At 45.9% G+C, this 23,622-nt stretch overlaps 1 pseudogene; it reads left to right on the top strand.

Moving 5' to 3' along the window:
- The first annotated feature begins 21,228 nt into the window (after positions 1-21,228).
- Positions 21,229-22,216, top strand: LOC144291466 (elongation factor 1-alpha 1 pseudogene; annotated as a pseudogene).
- Positions 22,217-23,622: the final 1,406 nt, after the last annotated feature.

Raw genomic sequence — 23,622 nt, 5'->3', positions numbered from 1 at the left:
GTGCATTAAGGTGTCCTCAGCCTTGTCCTGCTCTTAGGCAAGATTTCCCAACTTTATTGCCTTCCAGAAGACGTAGGAATCAGTCATAATTAAAAAGCAGTTCTAAGGGTAAACACTTGGCTCTGGCTCCACTGAGTTTCTGGCAGCCTCACAGCTGAAAGGATCAGTACCTTGAAGCAAGAGCAACCGATTCAAGCAGGTCCAGTGTGGCTTCAAAGTTGGCAAGCATTGTGGGAGTCCTGTTTTACAGCCAGCTACTGTGAACTCCCCCCAGCAGCCTCACTAAAGTGAACGTCAGCCTCCACACTTCTTGTCGTGTGGACTGTTGACTGCATGCTGGTCTTCTGGAAACAGAAAACCAGAGGTCAGATTCAACAGCATCTTGGGATTCAGATAACACAGTAGCTTTTAGCCAGCTGGCTGTATGCTCATCACTTCAGGAAATGACTCAGGAGGCCCTGTGGAGATCCCTTGGAAAGCTGCATTTATAGCCTGAAGACATCAGGTGGTAGCAGGGCCAGTAGGCCTATTTTGCTCATTTTAATGACCACAGTATTGGGACTTTTTAGCATGCTGCTGCGTGACCCATGCAGGGAAGTGAGAACATGATGGAGGGTGGGATAGCCAATATTCTGATGCATTTAAGAAGACCCGGAGCGCCTGGGTGGCTCAGTGGTTGAGCCTCTGCCTTCGGCTCAGGTCATGATCCTGGGGTCCTCAGTTTGAGTCTTGCATCAGGCTCCCCAGGGGAAGCCTGCTTCTCCCTCTGCCTATGTCTCAATAAATAAATTCTTAAAAAAAAAAAAAAATGGTATAAGACCCTGGGGTGTGCCTGGGAGGCTCTTGGTTAGGTGTCCAACTCTTGATTTTAGCTCAGGTCAGGATTAAGGAATCATGCTGCTAGAGAATTCCCTCTCTCTCAGCCTCCCTGTACTCGTGTTCTCTTACGGGCGTTCTATCTCTCTCAAATATAAATAAATCTTAAAAAAAAAAAAAATTAAGACCCTGGGATGAACTGGCTGGCTCCACTGGTAGAGACTCTTGATCTCAGGGTCTCGAGTTCAAATCCCACAGTGAGCCTGGGCTTACTTATGGGAAAAAAAAAAAAAAAGACCTAAATTGTTCTGTGTGTTTTAGTTGTTTTGTTTCTTATCCCAAGATATATAATTGCTCTTGAAACTAGTCTACATGATGTTAAAAAATATTTTTTAATGTATTCCTGTCTTCCGGGAGTTAACCAGGTTTTAGATTCAATCATAATATAGAATACTTCATTAAGAAGCATGGAACTTGAAGACCTCAGATCTTATAGCAACTCTGCCTTGTTAGAAGGAAGTTTCGGGAACTTTAGGTCAGTTCTCATCCCTGGCTACACACAGAGTCACTGTAGATCTGCTAAACATTTCCAGTGTCCAGTCCCCACTCTCAACCACTATGAGTCAGAATCTTTGGGGTGGGGCCTGGACATGTTGTTTTCAGGCTCCCTTGGAGAGTCTAACGTGTAAGCCAGAGTTCACAGCACTGCTTTAAGGAGTGCTTCTTGGGGCGCCTGGCCGGCTCAATCGTAGAGCATGTGACTCGATCTCAGAGTCATGAGTTCAAACCCCACATTGAGCATAGAGCTTACACTGAAAAAAAAATGCTTCTCAAATTTAACATGCATTCAAATTATCCGGGGATCTTCCTAACTACAGTCAACATGGGGTGGGGTCTGCATGTCTAACCAGTTCCCAGGTGATGTTGACATGGATGTTGACATGGCGGTTCCTCAGACCACACTTGGAGTGCCAGGGCCCTAAAAGATGGCCCTGGGACAAAAGTGGCCACGTTTAAGGTCCAAGCACTCAAAAAATTCAATTCTCATATCCTTAAAATCATTTTCTGAGGCATTAGTTTTAATTGTGGTAAAATTGGGGCAATTTTTAATGTAACTTAGGTGCTTAATCAAGTTTGTTTTAGGTGATATCTATCTTGCTGTATTTTTCCCCCCACTCTTGGGTTCTTTTCTAGGGGGAGAGATAGCTTAAAAGGTTCTAATCTCATACATAGAACTAATTCACAGGAGGCTGGGGATTTACAGTGGCGGCTCCCCACCCCTGTTTGTACAGATAACGCCCAGCAGATAGCAGCAGGGCCTGGTTACCGGAAAGCACAGCTGTTTCTTGTTTCTGGGTCTGGCCAAAGAATTGTGACTTCAGGGACATCCTGGGGATACTCGTCAGCACCAGGAGCTTCAGCCTTGGTGGTGCAGGGATGAGCAGCTATGGAAACTCTAAGGCAAATGAGTCAGCCCATGGGTCACCCTGAAGGGATGTGTGACTCCACCGTGCCTGCGAGAAAACAGTGTTGGGTCGATTCTAGGAACCTGCGTTTGCAGCACATGCATGCACCATAAATTCTGGGGCAAATTCTTTATCCTGGAAGCCCTTTTACAAGGATGAGAAAACTACTAAATAGTTAAAGAAGAACTATATGAGGGCAGCGCAGGTGGCCCTGAGGTTCAGTGCCGCCTTCGGCCCAGGGCATGATCCCGGAGACACGGGATCGAGTCCCGTGTCGGGCTCCCTGCATGGAGCCAGCTCCTCCCTCTGCCTGTGTCTCTGCCTCTCTCTCTCTGTGTCTCTCATGAATAAATAAATAAAATCTTAAAAAAAAAAACTATATGAAAAAATGTGGTACTTGGCAATAATCATTTATCTGCAATTTAACATAAGCTGGCCCTGGCTCCTGCCTAATTAGCAACGGGTTTTTGTTTTTGGTTTTTTTCTAGGATGGCTATAAGCAGGTTCCTACAGAAGGAAGGCAAGAAAGAAAATATAAAAACCAGCAAATACGGGTGTCTGGGTGGCCCAGTCAGTTAAGCATGGGATTCTTAGTTTCAGCTCAGGTCGTGATCTCAGGGTTGTGAGATCGAGCCCCACGTCTGGCTCCTCACTCACCCCAGAGTCTCCTTGAGACTTTCTCTCCCTTTCAGTCTACTTCCTCTGACCCCCACCCCTGCGTGCTTGCTTGCTCTCTCTCAAATAAATAGATGTCTTTTTTAAAAAAATTGAAAAAACAACGAGAGTAAGAGAAAGCTGGTAGGCATGCTTTAGGAAAACAATTTGACAAAATGTCTCACCCCTAAGATGTCCATAACCTTGGATCCAGTTGCATGACTTTTGGAAATCAATCCTCAAGAGATCATTTTAAGTAACAACAACAACAAAAAAGAGACAATAAATTTCTAGTTTTTAATAACATCCTTATTTACATATTAGTAAAAGCCTGGAAACCATCTAGATGTTCAACCCTCAAGCACTACTTCTATGAAGAGGATCACACCCATTTAAAAGGCATGTATGGTGTGCATATAACTGAGAAGTGCCTATAATATTTAATTTTTTAAAAAGCAAAATGCAATGATGTATATACAATATGAAACCAACAATATGGAAGAAAAAAAATAGGCCTGTGTGGGATCTATTAACAAAGGCTAATGGGAAATATGCCAATCTATTTAAACTTGTGTTTGGAGAGTGGAACTACTTTTTCCTTTTAATGTATTTCCCACCATTTTCCTGACTAGATACAACTTCTCTAACAAAAAGCAATGATATTAAAATAAAACAAACATTAAATAATCAAACAAATAGGAAAACAAAAGCCTCTCTTACCACATTCTTCTCTTCCCAAAGTGCAAAGGTATGTGGTGCTACGCCTGCTGTAATTTTTTTTTTAAGATTTTATTTATTTATTCATGAGAGATACAGAGGCAGAGAGAGAAGCAGGCTCCATGCAGGGAGCCCAACGTGGGACTTGATCCCAGGTCTCCAGGATCATGCCCTGGACCAAAGGCGGCACTAGACCGCTAAACCACCCAGGGATCCCTGGCCTGCTATAATTTTTTAACAGACTCTTGAGCATCTCCTCACCATAATTAGTACTTCATGCCTCAATATTTTTATTCAAGCAGAGGATAAAAATGTTAGAAAATTCTGATTTTCACACCCATGTTCAGCACTTTCAAGATTATTCCAAAATTAACTGTGGAACCTTGGAATTCTTCAAAACTTAAAAACATAAAAATGTCTTTAACCAGCCAGACTCTATTTTTTTAGAGTTTATTTATTTATTCATGAGAGACACAGAGAGGCCAAGACACAGGTAGAAGGTGAAGCAGGCTTCTTGCAGGGAGCCCGACGTGGGACTCGATCCCAGGACCCCGGGGTCACACCCTGAGCCCAAGGCAGGTACTCAACCTCTGAGCCACCCAGGCGTCCCTAACCAGCCACCCAGGCGTCTGAGCCACCCAGGCGTCCCTAGCACAGTATTTTGTCAATAAACATAACCAGAGCTGGACTTTTTCCTTTTATAGACTTTATACTTACACCAAAAGGGCTGCTCATTTATTTTCCCATGGAATTCATCTTTCCTCATCAAGTGCCAAACATTATTTCCTCAAAGCTAAAGCTTTATTTTGACTGCATAATTATGTCAGTCCTCTTATTATTTAAAGTAAGTTATGTATATAACCCACATATTATCTTGTATTTGAACAATCTGATTAATCCTTCCATAAGCTCCTTTGTTTATTTTTTTAAGATTTTATTTATTTATTTGAGAGAGAGAGAATGGGCCAAAGAGAGAGAGCACAAATGAGGGAAGGAGCAGAGGGAGAAAGAGAAGCAGATTCCTCGCTGAGCAGGAAGCCTGATGCAGGGCTTGATCCCAAGACCATGGAATCATGATGTGAAGCAAAGGCAGACACCATAAGCTCCTTTAAAAAAAAAAAAAAAAAATGCTAAAGTGAAGTGCCTGGGTGGCTCATTTGGTAAAGCGTTTGAGTATTGGTTTCAGCTCAAGTCAAGATCTCAGGGTCATGAAGTTGAGTTCCAAGTTGAGCTCTGTACTCAGCAAAGAGTCTGCTTGAGACTCTCTCCCTCTCCCTATTCCCCAAAATAAATATTTAAATAAAATCTTTTTTTTTTTTAAGATTTTATTTACTTATTCATGAGAGACACAGAGAGAGGCAGAGAGAGAGAGAGGCAGAGACAGGAGAAGCAGGCTCTGTGCAAGGAGCCTGATATGGAACTTGATTCCAGGACCCCAGGATCACGTCCTGAGCCAAAGGCAGACACTCAACTGCTGAGTCATCCAGGAGTCCCTAAATAAAGTCTTTTTTAAAAATACCAGAGCTTTATTTCTTTAACTTCTACCCTACTTGACACCCTGTTTTGGGGTACTTAATTTCACTTACTCCTTTAGTTATAGTTATCAAATTGTTTTTTTAAGATTTTATTTATTTATTCATGAGAGACACACAGAGAGAGAGAGGCAGAGACACAGGCAGAGGGAGAAGCAGGCTCCATGCAGGGAGCCCGATGTGGGACTCGATCCCAGGTCTCCAGAATCACGCCCGGGGCTGAGGGAGGCGCTAAACCACTGAGCCACCTGGGCTGCCCTAGTTATCAAATTAAATGATCAATTTAGTGAGACTGAATCAAGCACCACGGACTCGTTATTTCTGTACGGTGAAGGCAGCATGGGTACTTGAGAGAGCCACACAGATGTGACTATACTGAGTGTTCCTCAAAACGTAATCCATGATAATTATTTGAGCTGCTTGTGATAATGCAGATTTCTGGGCTCTATCCCACACCTATAATCAGAATTTCTGCAATGGGGCCTAGACCATCCACATTTTTAACAAGGAGCAGGCATGATTCTTATGCACACCCAACTTTAAGCACAACGGAACTAATATTAAAGAAATTTCTGGGGGCACCTGGGTGGCTGAGGGGTTACGCCTCTGCCTTTGGCTCAGGTCATGATCCCAGATGGTGGAGCATGTGACTCTTGATCTCAGAGTCAGGAATTCAAGCCCCACATTAGGTGCAAAGATTGTATAAATAAACTTAAGGGGCACTTGAGTGGCACAGTCGGTTAAGCAACTGACTCTTGGTTTTGACTCAGGTTATGATCTCCCAAAAATATGGCTCAGGTTGTGATCTCATGACCCTGAGATTGTGTCATGAGATTGAGCCTCAGGGTTATAAGATCAAGCCCTGCATTGGCCTCTGCACTCAGACTGGAGTCTGCTTCAGATTCTCTTTCCCTCTCCCTCTGCCCTTCCAGCTCCTGCTTGCTCTCTATCTCAAATAAATAAATAAATCTTTTAAATAAATAAATAAAACCTTTTAAAAATAATCTGGAAACAAAACTTTTCAGAAGCAAAAAGAGAGTATATAATTGGCCATTTTATTTTTAAATGGTATTTTTGAGTTTTAAACACTCCTGTTGAGGGGGTACCTAACTGGCTCAGTTGGTAGAACATGCAGCTCTTAATCTCAGGTTCCTGAATTCAAACCCCACGTTGGGCATGGGGTCTACTTGAAAACAGCAACAATAGCAACACCCCCTGTTGACATACAACATCAATCAGGCATTGCTGCATAGCAAACCACACAAAACCCCAAAGGTATAGAACAATAAGCATTTATTGCTCATGCTCTGGGATAGTCAGGTAAATAGTTCTGATATATTCTGGGAATCTGTTAGCCGATTTAGGAAGGTCTTGACTGGGATAACTGGGGCAACTTAACTGTGCTCCATGGGTCTCCTATCCTCCAGCATGTTAATCCTGACATATTCTCATGGCAATGGCAGAGAAGCAAAGAAGAAGGAAACGTGCAGGACATCTTGAGGTCTGAGATTGGAATTGGCACATCCTCACTACAGTCACATTCTATTGGCCAAAGCAAGACACAAGCCCTCCCAGATTCAAGGGGATGGAGAAGTAGACACTGCCCCTTTAGTAAAAGGAATTTCAAAGTCACATCGCAAATTGACATCATTGAAATCTGTACACAATGTCTGAAAACTTAACAATGATCCTTAAAGAAATGGCTTAGCATTCAAATACTGTACTTTTATTACAACATGGCCATGAGTGCTGAAGATTTTTTAGTTGTTTAAATATTTTTTAATGTCTGCAGAAAGATTATAAAAATACATGTCGGGATCCCTGGGTGGCGCAGCGGTTTAGCGCCTGCCTTTGGCCCAGGGCGCGATCTTGGAGACTCAGGATCGAATCCCACGTCGGGCTCCTGGTGCATGGAGCCTGCTTCTCCCTCTGCCTGTGTCTCTGCCTCTCTCTCTCTCTCTCTCTCTCTCTCTGTGACTATCATAAATAAATAAAAAATTAAAAAAAAATACATGTCAAAGCCCTGGGTCCCAGACTCAGCTCAGCCAACACACGTCTTACCACTGTTGGGTGTGAAAGAGGAGAAGATGAGTACTGATCCCAGGGAAGTAGCTGCAGAAACGTGAAGTATACACTTTCAAGTCCTACCAAAGAGAATCGAAGATTTTTAAAAATATTTTATTTATTTATGAGAGACACAGAGACACAGGCAGAGGGAGAAGCAGGTTCCATGCAGGGAGCCCGATGCGGGACTTGATCACAGGACCCGGGATCATGCCCTGAGCTGAAGGCAGACGCTTAACTGCTGAGCCACCCAGGCGTCCTGAGAAAATGAAGATTTTAATTGAAGATTTGCTCTTAACTCTCTGACTTCCTTTGACAAGGGTGCTGATGTACTAACAAGCCAGTTGGGGGAAAGTGATGTGATCAAATAGTTTTCACCCTTCTTTGTCAACATGTTTTTTAAGATTATTTTTAGTGTGTCAGTACTGATTCAAATCTTTGCATTTTTAGAGTCATGCTCACCAAGTTACCCTTAAGAAAGGTTTGTGAAACAAATGTCAGAGGTAATACTGGTTTCTGCTTCCCATTTAACTTAATTTCAATTGCTATTTTGCTTATTTTAATAAATAAACTTTGTTTCTTAAGATAACATTGCCTCAGATGCTATCAGCAGCCTCACCCAGATGCAAAAAGTAATAATAATACTAATAATAACCTTTTAACTAGAATTTTCAAGTGCTTTAATATGCCTGTGGAATTATTTAGACATTTGACATTTCTTGACCCAACCACATTCAGTACTGCTGGCTGGTGTGCAGTAACCAGAAATAGAGCATTTCCCTCTGATACGAGGTGAGAGGTAGGACTTGGTGACGGTCATCAGGCAATATGTAGTTCGTGGAGTCTAGACACACATAGTCTAGCCTATTCTGTAGGTTTGGAGATGGGATTTGGGTATATAGTAGCACTTGATGCAATGGGTGTTTCCTTCGTAGATGGTCATGCACTGACCTCAGACTGGAGCCACCCCTACGCCCCCTGTGCTGAGATACACACAAACCCCCACACAGCATCACCTTACCTAGATACACGCTTTCTCCACTTTGTCCTTTCCCTTCGTACTTGCCCCTGGTGCCCAGAGGCACAGTTTAGGACTTGTTCCTGGTGGCCCTCTGAGCTCAGTCAGAGGAAGCCAGAGAAATTTTCAGATGGAAGGATGCCCTAACAAGAATGGGAGGCAACCGAAACTGCCCTACATTGCTGGTGGCATGTGTTTTTAAAATGGCACAACCTCAGGGTGCCCGGGTGGCTCAGTCAGCTAAAGTGTCTGACTCTTGATTTCAATTTAGGTCATGATCCCAGAGGCGTGGGATGAAGCCACATGTCTGGCTCCGGGCTCAGCACAGTCTGCTTGGAATTCTCTCTCTCTCTCTGCTCCTCCCCCTACTCACAAATGTGCACATGTGCATGTGTACTCTCTCTCTAAAATTGATAAATAAAACAAAATCTTTTTTAAAATGGCACAATCTGGGCAGCCCGAGTGGCTCAGTGGTTTAGCGCCGCCTTCAGTCCAGGGCGTGATCCTGGAGACCTGGGATCCAGTCCCATGTCAGGCTCCCTGCATGGAGCCTGCTTCTCCCTCTGCCTGTGTCTCTACCTCTCTCTCTCTCTCTCTCTCTCTCTCTGTCTCTCATGAATGAATAAATAAAATCTTTAAAAAAAATGGAACTTTCTCTTTAGAAAAAAAGCTTAGCAGTTTCTTTTGCTTTATCTTTTTCTTTTTTGGTTTGTGTCTTTCTTTTTTCCTTTACTCGTTTTCTTTCTTTCTTTCTTTCTTTTTTTTTGTTTTAATGTATTTAAATTCAATTTCATTAACATATACCAGGGACGCCTGGGGGCTCAGTGGTTGAGCATCTGCCTTGGGCCCAGGGCGTGATCCCGGGATCGGGGATAGAGTCCCACATCCGGGCTCCCCTCAGGGAGCCTGCTTCTCCCTCTGCCTGTGTCTCTGCTTCTCTCTCTGTATGTCTCATGAATAAATAAATAAAATATTTTTTTAAAAAAATAACTTTAAAAAAATTTAAAAAATAAAATAAAAAATAAAAATAAAAAATAACTTATACCGTATTATTAGTTTCAGAGGTAGAATTTAGTAATTCATCAATCACATATAACACCCAGTGCTCATTCCATCAAGTGTCCTCCTTAATGCCCATCACTCAATTATCTCTCCCTGCCACCTTCCCTCCAGCAGCCCTCAGTTTATTTCCTAGAGTTAAGAGTCTCTTATGGTTTGTCTTTCTCTGTTTTCATCTTATTTTATTTTTCCTTCCCTTCTCCTATGTTTATCTATTTTGTTCCTTAAATTCCACATATGAGTGAAATCATATATTGCCTTTCCCCAATTGACTTACTTCACTTAGAATAATACCCTCTAGTTCCATCCACGTGGTTACAAACGGCAAGATTTAATTCTTTTTGATGGCTACATGATATTCCATTATATCTATATATATATATCACCTCTTCTTTATCCATCCATCTCGCAATAGACATCCAGGCTCTTTCCATAGTTTGACTATTGTGGATGTTGCTGCTGTAAACAGTGGGATGCAGGTGACCCTTCAATTCACTGTGTTTGTATCTTTTGGATAAATACTTAGTAGAGCAATTGCTGAGTCATAGGTAGCTTTATTTTTAACTTTTTTTTTAAAAAAAGATTTTATTTAGTTATTTTAGAGCGAGAGAGAGAGCACAAACAGGCGGAGTAGCAGGCAGAGGAAGAGGAAGAAGCAGGCTGTTTGAGGAGCAGGGAGCCCGATGTGGGGCTTGAGCCCAGGACTTCAAGATCATGACCTGAGCCAAAGGCAGACACTTAAATGACTGAGCCACCCAACACCCCTATTTTTAACTCTTTGAGGAGCCTCCACACAGCTTTCCAGGGTGGCTGCACCAGTTCACATTCCCACCCACACTGCAAGAGGGTTCCCCTTTCTCCTCATCCTCGCCAACATCTGTTGTATCCTGTGTTGTTAATTTTAGCCATTCTGACTGGTGTGAGGTGGTATCTCATTGTGGTTTTGATTGGTATTTCCCTGATGCCGAGTGATGTGGAACATTTTTTCATGTCTGTTGGCCATTTGAATGTCCTATTTGGAGAAATATCTGTTCGTGTCATCTGCCCATTTTTTTACTGTGTTTTTGTTTTTTTAGGTGTTGAGTTTGATAAGTTCTTTATAGATCTTGGATACTAGCCCCTTATCTGTTAAGACATTTGCAAATATCTTCTCCCATTTTGCTGGTTGTCTTTTAGTTTTGCCAACTGTTTCCTTTGCTGTGCAGAAGGTTTTTATCTTAATGAAGTCCCAATAGTTCATTTTTGCTTCTGTTTCCCTTGCCTTTGAAAACATATCTAGTAAGAAGTTGCTGGGGCCAAGGTCACAGAAGTTGCCGGGGCCAAGGTCACAGAAGTTGCCAGCTGTGTTCTCCTCTAGGATTGATGGATTGCTATCTCACATTTAGGTTTTTCCCTATTTTGAGTTTATCTCAAACTCTGGTGTAAGAGAGTCTGGTGTAAGAGAATGATCTAATTTCATTCTTCTGCACGTCACTGCCCAATTTTCCCAGCACCATTTATTGAAGAGACTGACCTTTTTCCAGTGGATAGTCTTTCCTGCTTTGTCAAATATTAGTTGACCATAGAGCTGAGGGCCCATTTCTGGGTTCTCTGTTCTGTTTTATTGATCTATGTGTCTGTTTTTGTGCCAGTACCACACTGTCTTGATGATCACAGCTTTGTAGTACAGCTCGAAGTCCAGGATTGTGATGCCACTAGCTTTAGTTTGTTTTTCAACATTTGGCTATTCGGGGTTTTTTCTGGTTCCATACAAATTTTAGGATTTGTTTTTTCTGGATCTATGAAAAATGTTGGTGGTATTTTGATAGGGGTTTCCTCGAATGTGCAAATTGCTCTGGGTAGCATAGACATTTTAAGAATATTTGTTCTTCCGATCCATAAGCATGGAATGCTTTCCCATTTCTTTGTGTCTTCTTCAATTTCTTTCATGAGTGTTCTATAGTTTTCAGAATACAGATCCTTTACCTCTTTGGTTAGGTTTATTCCTAGGTATCTTATGGCAATTGTAAACGAGATCAATTCCTTGATGTCTCTTTCTTCTGCCTCATTGTTAGTGTATAAAAATGCAACTGACTTCTGTGCATTGATTTTTATGTCCTGTGACTTTGCTGAATTCCTGTATGAGTTCTAGTAGTTTTGGGGTGGAATCCCACATAGAGTATCATGTCCAGAGAGGGAGAGTTTGATTTCTTCTTTGCCAATTTGGTTGCCTTTTACTTCTTTTTGTTGTCTGATTGCTGAGGCGAGGATTCCCAGGACTATGTTTAACAACAGAGGTGAGAGTGGACATGCCTGTGGCATTCCTGACCTTAGGGGAAAAGCTGTCAGTCTTTCCCCATTGAGGATGATATTTGCTGTGGGTTTTATGATATTGACATAAAACCATATATGGCTTTTATGATATTGACATATGTTCCCTCTGTCCCTACATGGAGTTTAATCAAGAAAGGATGCTGTCTTTTGTCAAATGCTTTTTTTTTTTTTTTTTTTTTGCATCTATTGAGAAGATCAGATGGTTCTTGTCCTTTCTTTTATTAATGTAGTATTTGTGGGTGTTGAACCACTCTTGCAGCCCAGGAATAGATCCCACTTGGTGATGGTGAATAATCTTTCTGATGTACTGTTGGATCCTATTGGCTAGTATCTTGAAGAGAATTTTTGCATCTGTGTTCATCAGGGATATTGGTCAGTAATTCTCCTTTTTTTGGTGGGGTCTTTATCTAGTTTTGAGATCAAGGTAATGCTGGCCTCATAGGAAAAGTTTGGAAGGTTTCCTCCCATTTCTATTTTTTGAAATAGCTTCAGGATAACAGGTATTAATTCTTCTTTAAATGTTTGGTAGAGGGGTGCCTGAGTGGCTCAGTTGGTTAAGTGTCTGCCTTTGGCTCAGGGGTCTAGGGTCAAGCCCTGCACTGGGCTCCCTGCTCAGCAGGTGCCCTGCTTCTCCCTCCCCCTCTGCCTAACACTCCCCCTGCTTGTGCTCTCTCTGTCAAATAAATAAATAAAATATTTTTAAAAAATGTTTGGTAGAATTCCGCTAGAAGGCCATCTGTCGGCAGTTTCTTATAAAGTTAAACACATACTATCTTATAACATTGCTATTCTACTCTTAGGTGTTTGCTCAAGAAAAATAAAAACATTTTTCCACACAAAGATTTATATAAAAATGTTTACAACAGGGGCACCTGGGTGGCTCGGTTGGTTAAGTGCCTGCCTTTGGCTCAGGTCATGATCTCAGGGTCGTGGGATCGTGCCCTGCATCGGGCTCCCTATTCAGCAGGGAGTCTATTTCTCCCTCTGCCTGTGTCTTTCCCTCCCACTCATGCACTCACTTGCTCTCTCAAACAAATAAATAAAATCTTTTTTTACATTTATTCATGAGAGAACAGAGAGAGAGGCAGAGAACAGAGGGAGAGGCAGGCTTCTCATAGGAAGCCCGATCTGGGACTCAATCACCAGACCCTGGGATCACGCCCTGAGCCAAAGACAGACACTCAACCACTGAACCACCCAGGCATCCTAAAATAAAATCTTAAAAAAAAAAAAAAAGAATGGTTAGCACAGTTTGTATTCATAACAGCCTTAAAACTGGAAACAACCCGTATGACTATCATGGATGAATGGGTAATACAACTGTGATGTATTCATACAGTGAATACTACTTGGCAATAAAAAGGAAGAAACTTGTGAAATACTCACCAACATGGATGAATCTCAAATATTATGCTGAGTGAAAAGAAGGCAGATACAAGAGTATATATTGCATGATTCCATTTACATGGAATTCTAGAAAATACAAACCAATCTATACTGACAGAAGGCAGATCAGAGGTTGCCTGGAGTTGGGGGTGGAGGGGAAAACTGACTCTAAAGGGTCAAGAAGGGATGATAGAAATGTTTGGTATTGGGCAGCCCGGGTGGCTCAGTGGTTTAGTGCCGCCTGCAGCCCAGGGCCTGATCCTGGAGACCCGGGATCGAGTCCCACATCGGGCTCCCTGCATTGAGCCTGCTTCTCCCTCTGCCTGTGTGTGGTCTCTGCCTCTGTGTGTGTGTGTGTCTGTGTGTGTGTGTCTCTCATGAATAAATAAATAAAATCTTTTTAAAAAAAGGAGTCAGAAGAAGAAGGAAAATCGGTGAGGGAGGCCTGTAGTTAACGAGGGGGGGGCACCGGGGGTGAGGAAACGGAGGGGTGCACCAAGGGCCAGTGCAATGGTGTCCGCAGAGTCCCAACACGTTAGAGAGGAAAGAAAGCAGGAGGGCTCACAGGCTAGGAAGATGGGCAGGCGACCAGGGACACGGGGGAGCCGCGGGGTCAGAGAGGGGAGTCGGGTGGAGAAGGATGGTGTGAACACCAGAGGCAAAAGGCAGAGCCCCAAGTTATTGGGGACACAAGATGACACGTGGCCCTAGGAGTGGGGTGTTGGGGGAGCTGAGGTTGCAGGCCAGAAGCTTCTAGAGAAGGACCAGCAAGCGGAGAGGTTGGGTGGGCGGCAGGTACACAGAGGAAGCAGCGTAGGTGTAACTTCACAGCCACGGAGCCCACACTGTTCATTTTATTTCCATCTTGACTAGTCCTGAGTCTCCAGGCACGTCGTTGACGTTCACTGGGCCTCGGCTTCCCCGTGTCTAAAACGGGAGCCCACCCCGCGCAGCCAGCGCCGCACTGTTCTAAGGCTTAACGTGAGAGGGTCTGTAAAACACGGCACCTGGCGGAGGGTCCCATGTGATACATACGCTGATGGTGTGGCCTTCCTTGCCCTGCCCCACAGAACCAGAAACTCTGGATGAAATGTTCTGGAAGGTTATCTAAGAAATTTGCGGAGGCTAGTTCTGGTCACGAGAGCCCCCTCCGTTCTTCCTTTTGTCCTTCCCCGTAGTGGTGTGACTCTTACCAAGTCTCTCGAGGCTCTGGCCATCGCACAGCCCGTGTGGCTCCAGGAAGGCCCGCTCCAGGCCCAGCCCCAGCAGTGGGCCTGCCACGTCGGATCGCAGTCCAGCCCCTGGACCCAGGGGTTACTCAGGAACAGCTATGTGCCCTGATTCAGGAGGCCAATGACACACAAGGAAGGTATCCTAGAAATTTGTGGAAAAGAAGTTTCCTGGATTTTAAAAGGAAGAGAGATTGTTTCATCCTCCGGATGTTGCATTATGTGGATGTAAAGGGCTGCGCCTTGGTAAATTGCTTTCAGTTTCTCCTTCTTAAGGACTGAATCGAGCTTCCATCACGTGTGTTTTCAGGGCTCTAGCTTCAGCTAAGCACAAAGAGACCAAGGACTTCTCTATCCCCACATTCTGCAAAGCCAAGGAAAGGGACAGGAGCTACGCTGCATAAATACAGGAGCAGGTATTATCATGCCTTTGACATAAAAAGGGAGGGCAAAGGGACGGTGCTGGATCTGGGTTCAGCTTGTGGGTGCCTGGGGGTGAGCCCACCGTGACACCCGTGCTCCCTGCTGTCCTCGGCCTCTTCATTGCAGCTCAGTGACTCCCTGCCCACTGGCACCCGAGGGCAGGGCTGTGGTTTTGGGGTCTCTCCCAATGGCAGGAGCCGTGTCTCCCAGAGTCCTGCCACATGGGACACTGCAGGGCCGAGAGTGCCGGCCTCGGAGGTGGGCTGGGCAGACACCTCTCTCACGGGTAAGGGTGGAAACCCAAGGCCACGTAGGGCAGTTAGTGAGAGAGATGCCGCTGCGACGGTCTCCCAGCCTCTGGGCCGGTGGTGTTCACTCCGTTCCACACTTACCCTGAAAGCAAAACCGGATTCATTTTCGAAGGAGCCAACCCAGCTTACCATTGGCATCAGGAGCTCCCCCAGAATTACTTTCTCAAAGCCTCTTTAATTTTTTAAAGATTTTATTCATTTATTTGACAGGGAGAGAGTGTGCATGGCGTGTGTCCTGGAGAGTGGGGGCAGGGGGGCGAAGCGGCTCCAGACTCCCGTGGCCTGAGCCACCCAGGCGCCCCCCCGAAGCCTGTTTGGAAACTTTCCCGGGTCCTGGGGTCGCGGCCCACAGCGGGCTCCCTGCTCAAAGGTCTGCGTCTCCTTTGCCGCTGCCCCTCCCTGCCGTGTGCCCTCCCCTCTCAAGTAAATACATAGATTTTAAGAAAGGAAAGGAGAGGAGAGGAGAGGAGAGGAGAGGAGAGGAGAGGAGAGGAGAGGAGAGGAGAGGAGAGGAGAGGAGAGGAGAGGAGAGGAGAGGAGAGGAGAGGAGAGGAGAGGAGAGGAGAGGAGAGGAGGAAAGGAAAGGAAAGGAAAGGAAAGGAAAGGAAAGGAAAGGAAAGGAAAGGAAAGGAAAGGAAAGGAAAGGAAAGGAAAGGAAAGGAAAGGAGGAAAGGAGGAAGGAAGGAAGGAAGGAAGGAAGGAAGGAAGGAAGGAAGGAAGGAAGGAAGGAAAGAGAAAGAAAAAGAAAGAAAGAAAGAAAGAAAGAAAGAAAGAAAGAAAGAAAGAAAGAAAGAAAGAAAGAAAGAAACCACACACTAAAGAATGTGACTGGTCCCCTCCTCCTGCCCCGGCCGGGTACTAAGGGCACCAGGGAGCGGGGTCAGGGCCGGAGGGAGCAGCTCCTGTCAGGTGCACCTGTAACCCCCTGACAGGCCCTGGCCTGTAGGTCGTTTCCCGTTACACTTCGCACACTCCGTGCTTGGTAAACTGTCCAGTAAAACGAACGACAAAGCATCGAAAGAACCTAAAATCTGATCTCCGTGGCGACATCCACAGAGAGCGCTGCAGCCAGCTGAGCTGTCGCCTTGTGTCCTTGACACTGGCCTCCTGAGTTCTCAGGGCCTGTCCGCCGGCTTTGGGGGGTGGTGGGGACTCACGGGCCCACGTGAGACAGACTCCGGCCAGGTGCGACACTGCAAACGCACAGAGCTCTGCCAAGATCCGTTTTTAAAGCAGCGGGTTTCTGTCCTACAAACTGCATATTATTCAGGTCATCGATTCAGGTCCCGAGGCTGCCTGGACTTTTTCCAAACCACTTTGCAGATGACCTAACTTAGGAAAGAATCTCACGCCTGGGGTCAGCTTCTCCGAGGGAACGTTTACTTAGCATTTGAAGGAGCTGGCTTCCCAGGAGGCCGTGGTTTGGCCTTGGCCTCTGGTCCCACGTGGGCTCTGGGCTGTTCAGGGTGTTGGTCTACACTTGGAAACCCTCCATCAGGTCCTCAGGGCGGGTGCACGGAGCCCAGGGCCTCTGTGTCCCTGCACACTCGCTGCCGAGCTGCTAGTGTCAGGCACATGTGGCACCCCCACCCCCACTACCAGTGGAAAAGACAGAAGACAAAACTCTTGGCAAAGGAGCCCACACTGCAAAATTTGCCACTGGTGGCAAGTAGCCAGACTTAGGTTTGTCCACCGGGTGGGTCTAGGGCGAGGGGTGATTTATGTTCACTCACTTGGTTTTCTTTCCTCATACAGAGGACCTTTCTAGAGCTGGCCCGGTCAGGGGGGGATTCCTACCTGAGGAGACTGCTGTTGTGAACATAGCTTTTATTTGATTTGATTTGATTTTTAAAGATTTTGTTTATTCATGAGAGAGAGAGAGAGAGAGGCAGAGACACAGGCAGTGGGAGAAGCAGGCCCCACGCAGGGACGATCCCGGACCCCGGGGTCCCGCCCTGGCCGAGCGGGCGCCCCACCACTGAGCCCCGGGCGCCCCTGAACATGGTCTTTAGAAGTGGCCGCTCCTGCCAGGCTTGAGACCTGGGTGGTGCGGTGGACACCTGGGGGCCGGGCAGCCTCCCTGAGCTGAGAAAGACGATTCCAGGTCTTCAGGGTCACTGGCCGGTCGCCCTCTCCTCCCTGGGCATGCGGTCCCACAGCCCTCAGAGGGTGCCGTGCTTGGCTACGGCGCTCGAGCCCTCGATGGGTGCCAGTCCCAACACCTGCGGGGGAGAGCACGCGACAAGGCTCGGGCTCCAGGTGGCCCAGCTCCAGGTGGCCCAGCGCCCCGAGCCCCGCAGACCCGGGGGCGAAGTCGTGTCACTGGCCCCAGCGGGGTGCAGGCCGTGAGCCCGAGGGGCCCGTACTCTGGGGATGGGTCGGGGCAGCCCCGAAGCCGGGTGCCACCCCTGACGGGTAAGGGCCCGGTGCCCGCCTCTCCGCCCGCTGCAGCCCGCAGCGCCGCAGGCACCTGGCACCTTAGGCCCGGTCCCACCATCTCCCTATTACCTCCCCCTGGCTCTCCCTTGATTCACCGAGTACGGGCTGGGGCCCAAGGAAGCAAAGCACAGAGGGAAAGTGGGCCCAGTGGGCTTTGGGCAGAACTTGACTGACCTGCGGCCCCGGGCGCCTGCCTTCCCCTCGGCGGGCGGCCCCAGGGTGCTGGGGTGGCGCTCCGCATGGGGCTCCGGGCTCCCCGGGGATCCGCCCCCATTCATGCCCCACACACACACGTTCTCTTTCTCTCTCAAATAAATTAATAAAATCTTCAAAAAATATGCGGTCATTCCAACAATTTACAGTGGGCGTATATATTTTAAGAAGATGATTAGCAATATAAAAACATGATACTCAGGGTCCCCGGGTGGCTGAGCGGTTGAGCACCTGCCTGCGACCCAGGGCATGACCCCAGGGTCCCAGGATCGAGCCCCACATCGGGCTCCCTGCGTGGAGCCTGCTTCTCCCTCTGCCTGGGTCTCTGCCTCTCTCTGTCTCTCATGAATAAATAAATAAAATCTTCTAAAAAGACACATGATATTCTTACAGAAAACTAACAAACCTCTGCTAATTTACCTGTAGCCCACTGCTGTAATTAAAGAGACAGAGTGCTATTATTCTGTGTCCCTTACATTTGTAGTTTTTATATTATTTGTAGATTTTACAAGAAAGCTAAGTATAATTTATCTCAAATAAGACTCTTTACCTAACTATGAAAATTCTAACTGATCCTCAGTCCTTCCAAGAAAGGTAAGATCCACAAAATCCATACATACTCCTCGAGAGCTCAAACACTGCCATTTTTCTACAGGCATGATTACCCTGCTAAGACAGACTTTTGTTGAAATAAATCATCAGAATTGACAGTGAAAGGGTCCTGAGAATCATAATTACTTTGCTTACTGGCATTATTAATTCCTCACGGGCTTGGCTCTCTTGCCTTTTGCCGAGGCTGTAAACCCAAGTATCTCTTCTGCTCTTGGAAATTAGAAACTTATCAGGAACCGGACCAGTGATTTTTCTATATAAAGTACGATTTCAGGAAGCTTGTGGATTCCTAGCCGCTTGATCTGAGAACTAATCAGGGCTGTATCCTTTAACTTGCAGGAGTCATACATTCCTTGTGTGTTTCTTTTTTTAGCCTTAACCATCAGTAATTCCTAAGCATCCAAAGGACCTACTGAAGTTTGCAAAAATGTTCCACAAACACATGGCAGTAGTTTCCGGATTGTTTGTTTTTTGTTTTGGGGGGCTCTTTTTTTAGCAAAATAGAGTTAAATGCAGCTCTGGTATTTATAAACACAAACAAAAAGGCAAGGGAAAACAAATGTATATGAAACAGGTTCTGATTCAAGAAGTGATCTGAACATATAGATTTCCTTCCTTCCCAAGATCCTCCTGAAGTGACAAGGAATGTAAAAGGGTCTAAATCCATAGTCACAAAGGCAATGAGGGATGGCTTGGGCATCAGCAGTTAAGAGATTGCAACTAATGTGAGACCTGGAAAGAGGACCTGAATGCGTACACAGGGGGAGCAAAGTACAGGAAATGTGCAGGAGGACCCCCGCCACAGTGGATCTTCTCTGCCTGACAAAGGCCCAGGGTGGGTTTGGACTGGAGTCTCCACTAAGAAGGGGAAACTGGGAAAGAGGCTGAAGAGACAATGCCGAAAGGCAAGACTTTTAGGGTGCCCAGCTGGCCCAGCCAGTGGAGCATGAGATTCTTGATCTTGGGGTTGTGAGTTCAAGCCCCAAGTTGGGTGTAGAGATTACTTTAAAAAAATAAAATCTTTAAAGAAAATTAAAGCAGGGACGCCTGGATAGCTCAGAGGTTGAGCGTCTGCCTTTGGCTCGGGTCCTGATCCCGGAATCCGGGATCGAGTCCCACATCGGGCTCCCTGCATGGAGCCTGTTTCTCCCTCTGCCTCTGTCTCTGCCTCTGTCTCTGTGTCTCTCATGAATAAATAAATAAATAAAATGTTTAAAAAAAATTAAAGCAGATAAACTTCACTTGCCACATACCCTTTCAAATGAGTTTGCTTGAGGATGTGCTCCAGTAAAAAAGGAAAAGCCCCAAGGAAGAGAAAAAAAGATGTGAGATACAAGCCATGGAGGAATCAAGCCAGGTTGAGAGCTCTGCAAACGATCAGTGTTTGGGCGTGAGAAGAGCACCACGGACAACAACAGATTGGGAGCTCCAGGGCAGCGGGGTTGGTTCCGCGGCCAGCTCCTGATTTCCACCTGGGTAATGATCTCCGGGTCATGGGATCAAGCCCCGCCTGGAGCTCTGCACTCAGCGCAGAGTCTGCTTGAAATTCTCTCCTCTCTTTCTGCCTCTCCCCGAAAGCTCTCACTCTGTCTCTCAAATAAATAAATAAATCTTAAAAAAAAAAAAAAGGGAACAACAGATGGGATTCTAGGCAATATATAAAATAAGTAAGAAACTGGAGAAAAAGGGTGAGGGGAGGAAACTGGAGGCAAAGTCCTGTTTCTTCTTCATTAAGAAAGGAAGTTAGGGGACGCCTGGGTGGCTCAGTGGTTGAGCATCTACCTTTGGCTCGGGTCCTGGGTTCAAGTCCCACATCAGGATCCTTACAGGGAGCCTGCTTTTCCCTCTGCCTATATCTCTGCCTCTCTCTGTGTCTCTCATGAATAAATAAATAAAATATTTATTTTTTAAAAAAGATTTTACTTCTTTATTTGACAGAGAGAGAGCATGAGCAAAGGGACCTGAGAAACAGGCTCTCCACTGAGCAGGGAGCCTGATGCAGGGCTCCATCCCAGGACCTCAGGATCATGACCTGAGCTGAAGGCAGATGCCCAACTGACAGAGCCACCCAGGTGCCCCTAAGTAAAGTCTTTTTTTAAAAAGGAAGTTAGAAGTCCAAGGGGGAAATCTATGCAAGAAATTGATAATCCAAATATGAAGCAAACTATGGTAGAATTTTGAGCAGTTGAAAGAATATGAGACAGAAGAATTTTGATACCTTCATATTAGACATATTCACTCCTGGCAGCGTGAGGGAATAGACATTACACCTATGGAGAGGGAAACATAATCATGGCTTTTATGTAAATAATATATTCACGTAGTTATATTAATATAATCAGTTTGCTGATTGTCCATGTTAGGCCCTACCCAACAAGGACAGCTTGATGGTCAAAGGACAGAATGAAAATGTTGTCAGCTTTGATCGTGTGAAAGCAAAGGCTCAGGTGGCAGAGGCTAGAAGGTGAAGGAGGGAGAGGAGGTGGAGGGCCCAGCAGGGATGGTAATATCCTCATTCGTTTGTGCAGAGTCGGGGGTTTGTGTGTGAAATGGATGGAGTAAAAACTAGGAGTTAAAGTGTATATACATTTTTAAAGATTTTATTTATTTATTCATGAAAGACACAGAGAGAGAGAGAGAGAGAGAGAGGCAGAGGGAGAAGCAGGCTCCATGCAGGGAGCCAGACATGGGACTCGATCTCAGGTCTCCAGGATTACACCCTGGGCCAAAGGCAGTGCTAAACCGCTGAGCTACCCAGGCTGCCCCTTTTCTAGTCTCTTAAATTGTCTTCTCCCTCTCCCCCTGCCCCTCCCCTCTGGTGCTCTCTCTCACCCTCACTCACTCTCTTGCTCTCAAATAAATAAATACATCTTAAAAAAAAAAAAAAAGACTAAAAAAATAGAAACTGACTTTTTCGCAACGGGTTTGCTGCCAGAACACAGGTGTCATGAAAACCACCGCTAAACCTAAACCAAAATGGGAAAGGAAAAGACTCGCACCAACATCGTCATCATTGGACACGAAGATTCGGGCAAGTCGAGCACTACTGGCCATCTCATCTACCAATGCGGTGGGATCGAAAAATTTGGGGAGGAGGCTGCTGAGATGGGAAAAGGCTCCTTCAAGTACGCCTGGGTCTTGGATGAACTGAAAGCTGAACGTGAACGTGGTATCACCACTGGTATCTCCCTGTGGAAATTCGAGACCAGCAAGTATTATGTGACCATCACTGATGTCCCAGGACACAGAGACTTTATCAAAGACATGGTTCCAGGCACATCTCAGGCTGACTGTGCCGTCCTGATTGTGGCTGCTGGTGTTGGCGAATTTGAAGCAGGTGTCTCCAAGAATGGGCAGACCCGTGAGCGTGCCCTTCTGGCTTACACACTGGGTGTAAAACAACTAACTGTTGGTGTTAACAACATGGATTCCACGGAGCCACCCTGCAGCCTAGAGAGATGCGAGGAAGTCGTCAAGGAAGTCAGCACCTACATTAAGGAAATTGGCTACAGCCCCGACACGGTAGCATGCGTGCCGATCCCTGGTTGGAATGCTGGCAACGTGCTGGAGCCAAGTGCTAACCCGCCTTGGTTCAAGGGATGAGAGTCCCCCGTGACGAAGGGAGTGCCCGTGGAAGCACGCTGCTCGGAGCTCGGGGTTGCACCCTGCCCCGGCTTGTCCAGCTGATGAGCCCTTGCATCTGCCCCTCCAGGATGTCTCCAAAATTGGTGGTATTGGTACCATCCCTGTGGGCCGAGGGGAGTCTGGTGTTCGTAAGCCTGGCATGGTGGTCGCCTTTGCTCTGATCAATGTTACAACTGAAGTAAAGTCTGGTGAAATGCGCCATGAAGCTTTGAGTGAGGCTCTTCCTGGGGACAATGTGGGCTTCAATGTCAAGAACGTATCTGTCAGGGCAGCCCGGGTGGCCCAGCAGTTTAGCGCCTGCCTTGGGCCCAGGGCCTGATCCCGGAGACCCGGGATCGAGTCCCACGTCGGGCTCCCGGTACATGGAGCCTGCTTCTCCCTCTGCCTGTGTCTCTGTCTCTGTCTCTCTCTCTCTCTCTCTCTCTCTCTCTGTCTCTCATGAATAAATAAATAAAATCTTAAAAAAAAAAAATTTAGAAGCTTATGGTGGTAACATCCAGAAGAACTAAAACCAGATAATTGTTAAAAACTGTTTCTGAAAAGAGGAAAGATACAAAAGGGGGGGGGGGGAGGAATTGATTTTTAAAAAATCCTTTTAACTATGTGTTGTTTTTCTTTTAACCATGTCCATGTATACTTTGAGGTAATGTGATGTAATGTGGAATTATGGAAACTACTGGAAATTTGACTTGTATATATTATCTTTGAAATTACTGTCATCATTGCCTTTAAGTAGTTAGCTCCAGGAATTAGTTTTTTGCTTAATTGATTTCATAGCACAGTTTTGAAAACCACGGAGAAAAAGTAATGTGTGGCTTGAGTTGACTTTTTAGTGGAATAAAATTTAAATTTGCTTTGAAGTCCTTATAACTTTCCATAAGGAAACTGGTGACATTGTGGTTTCCTGAGTGTTCCCTGAAGTCACAGGTGCACCTGCACCACAGCTGGAAGCTTACCCCAGACACGGCACCCGCTTTTGCTATAGCGGAAAATCACTGCTCTGGAGAATAGCAGAACGGGTCTGTGGGGCCCCCTACCGTCCTGCTGGCAAACTGCATCTTCCTGAACAGCATTCCAGGGTGATTTTTTTTTTTTTTTTTTTTTAAGAAAAAGCAATAATATGGGGCACCTGGTGGGTCAGGGGGTTAGATGCCAGACTGTCGGTCTCAGCTCAGGTCTTAGTCTCGGGGCCTTGCTCTCAGGGCCACGGGCTCAGGCCCATGTTGGGCTCCATGCTGGCTGTGGAGCCTACTTAACACTCAATAAGTAAGGGGTGCCTGGGTGGCTCCTTGGGTTGAGCATCAGACTCCTGGTTATGGCTTGGATCCTGATCTCTGGTTGTAGGATGGAGCCCTGAGTGGGGCCCTGCGCTCAGAGCAGAGTCCGTTTCAGATTCTGTTCCTCTCATGGCTGAGTGGCTGAGCTTCTGCCTCGATCCCAGGACCCCATGATCCTGGGGTCCCGGGATCAAATCCCCCATCTGGCTCCCAGCAAGGAGCCTGCTTCTCCCTCTGCCTGTGTCTCTGCCTCTGTGTCTCTCATGAATAAATAAATAAAATCTTAGAGAAAAAAAATATTCTCTCCCGTTCACTCTTTCCCTGAGATAAAGTCTTAAAAAAAAAACAAATAAAAAATATATAAATAAATTAAAATAGTAATAATAATCCTCTGAACCTAAGAGGAGACAATATAGAGGTAGTGGAGGGAGAACTGGAACTGCATGTG

This window comes from Canis aureus, chromosome 2 (genome assembly GCF_053574225.1).
Source record: "Canis aureus isolate CA01 chromosome 2, VMU_Caureus_v.1.0, whole genome shotgun sequence".
Lineage (NCBI taxonomy): Eukaryota > Metazoa > Chordata > Mammalia > Carnivora > Canidae > Canis > Canis aureus.
Note: the sequence above shows the minus strand (reverse complement) of the source record. Positions and strands in the feature narration are given on the sequence as shown.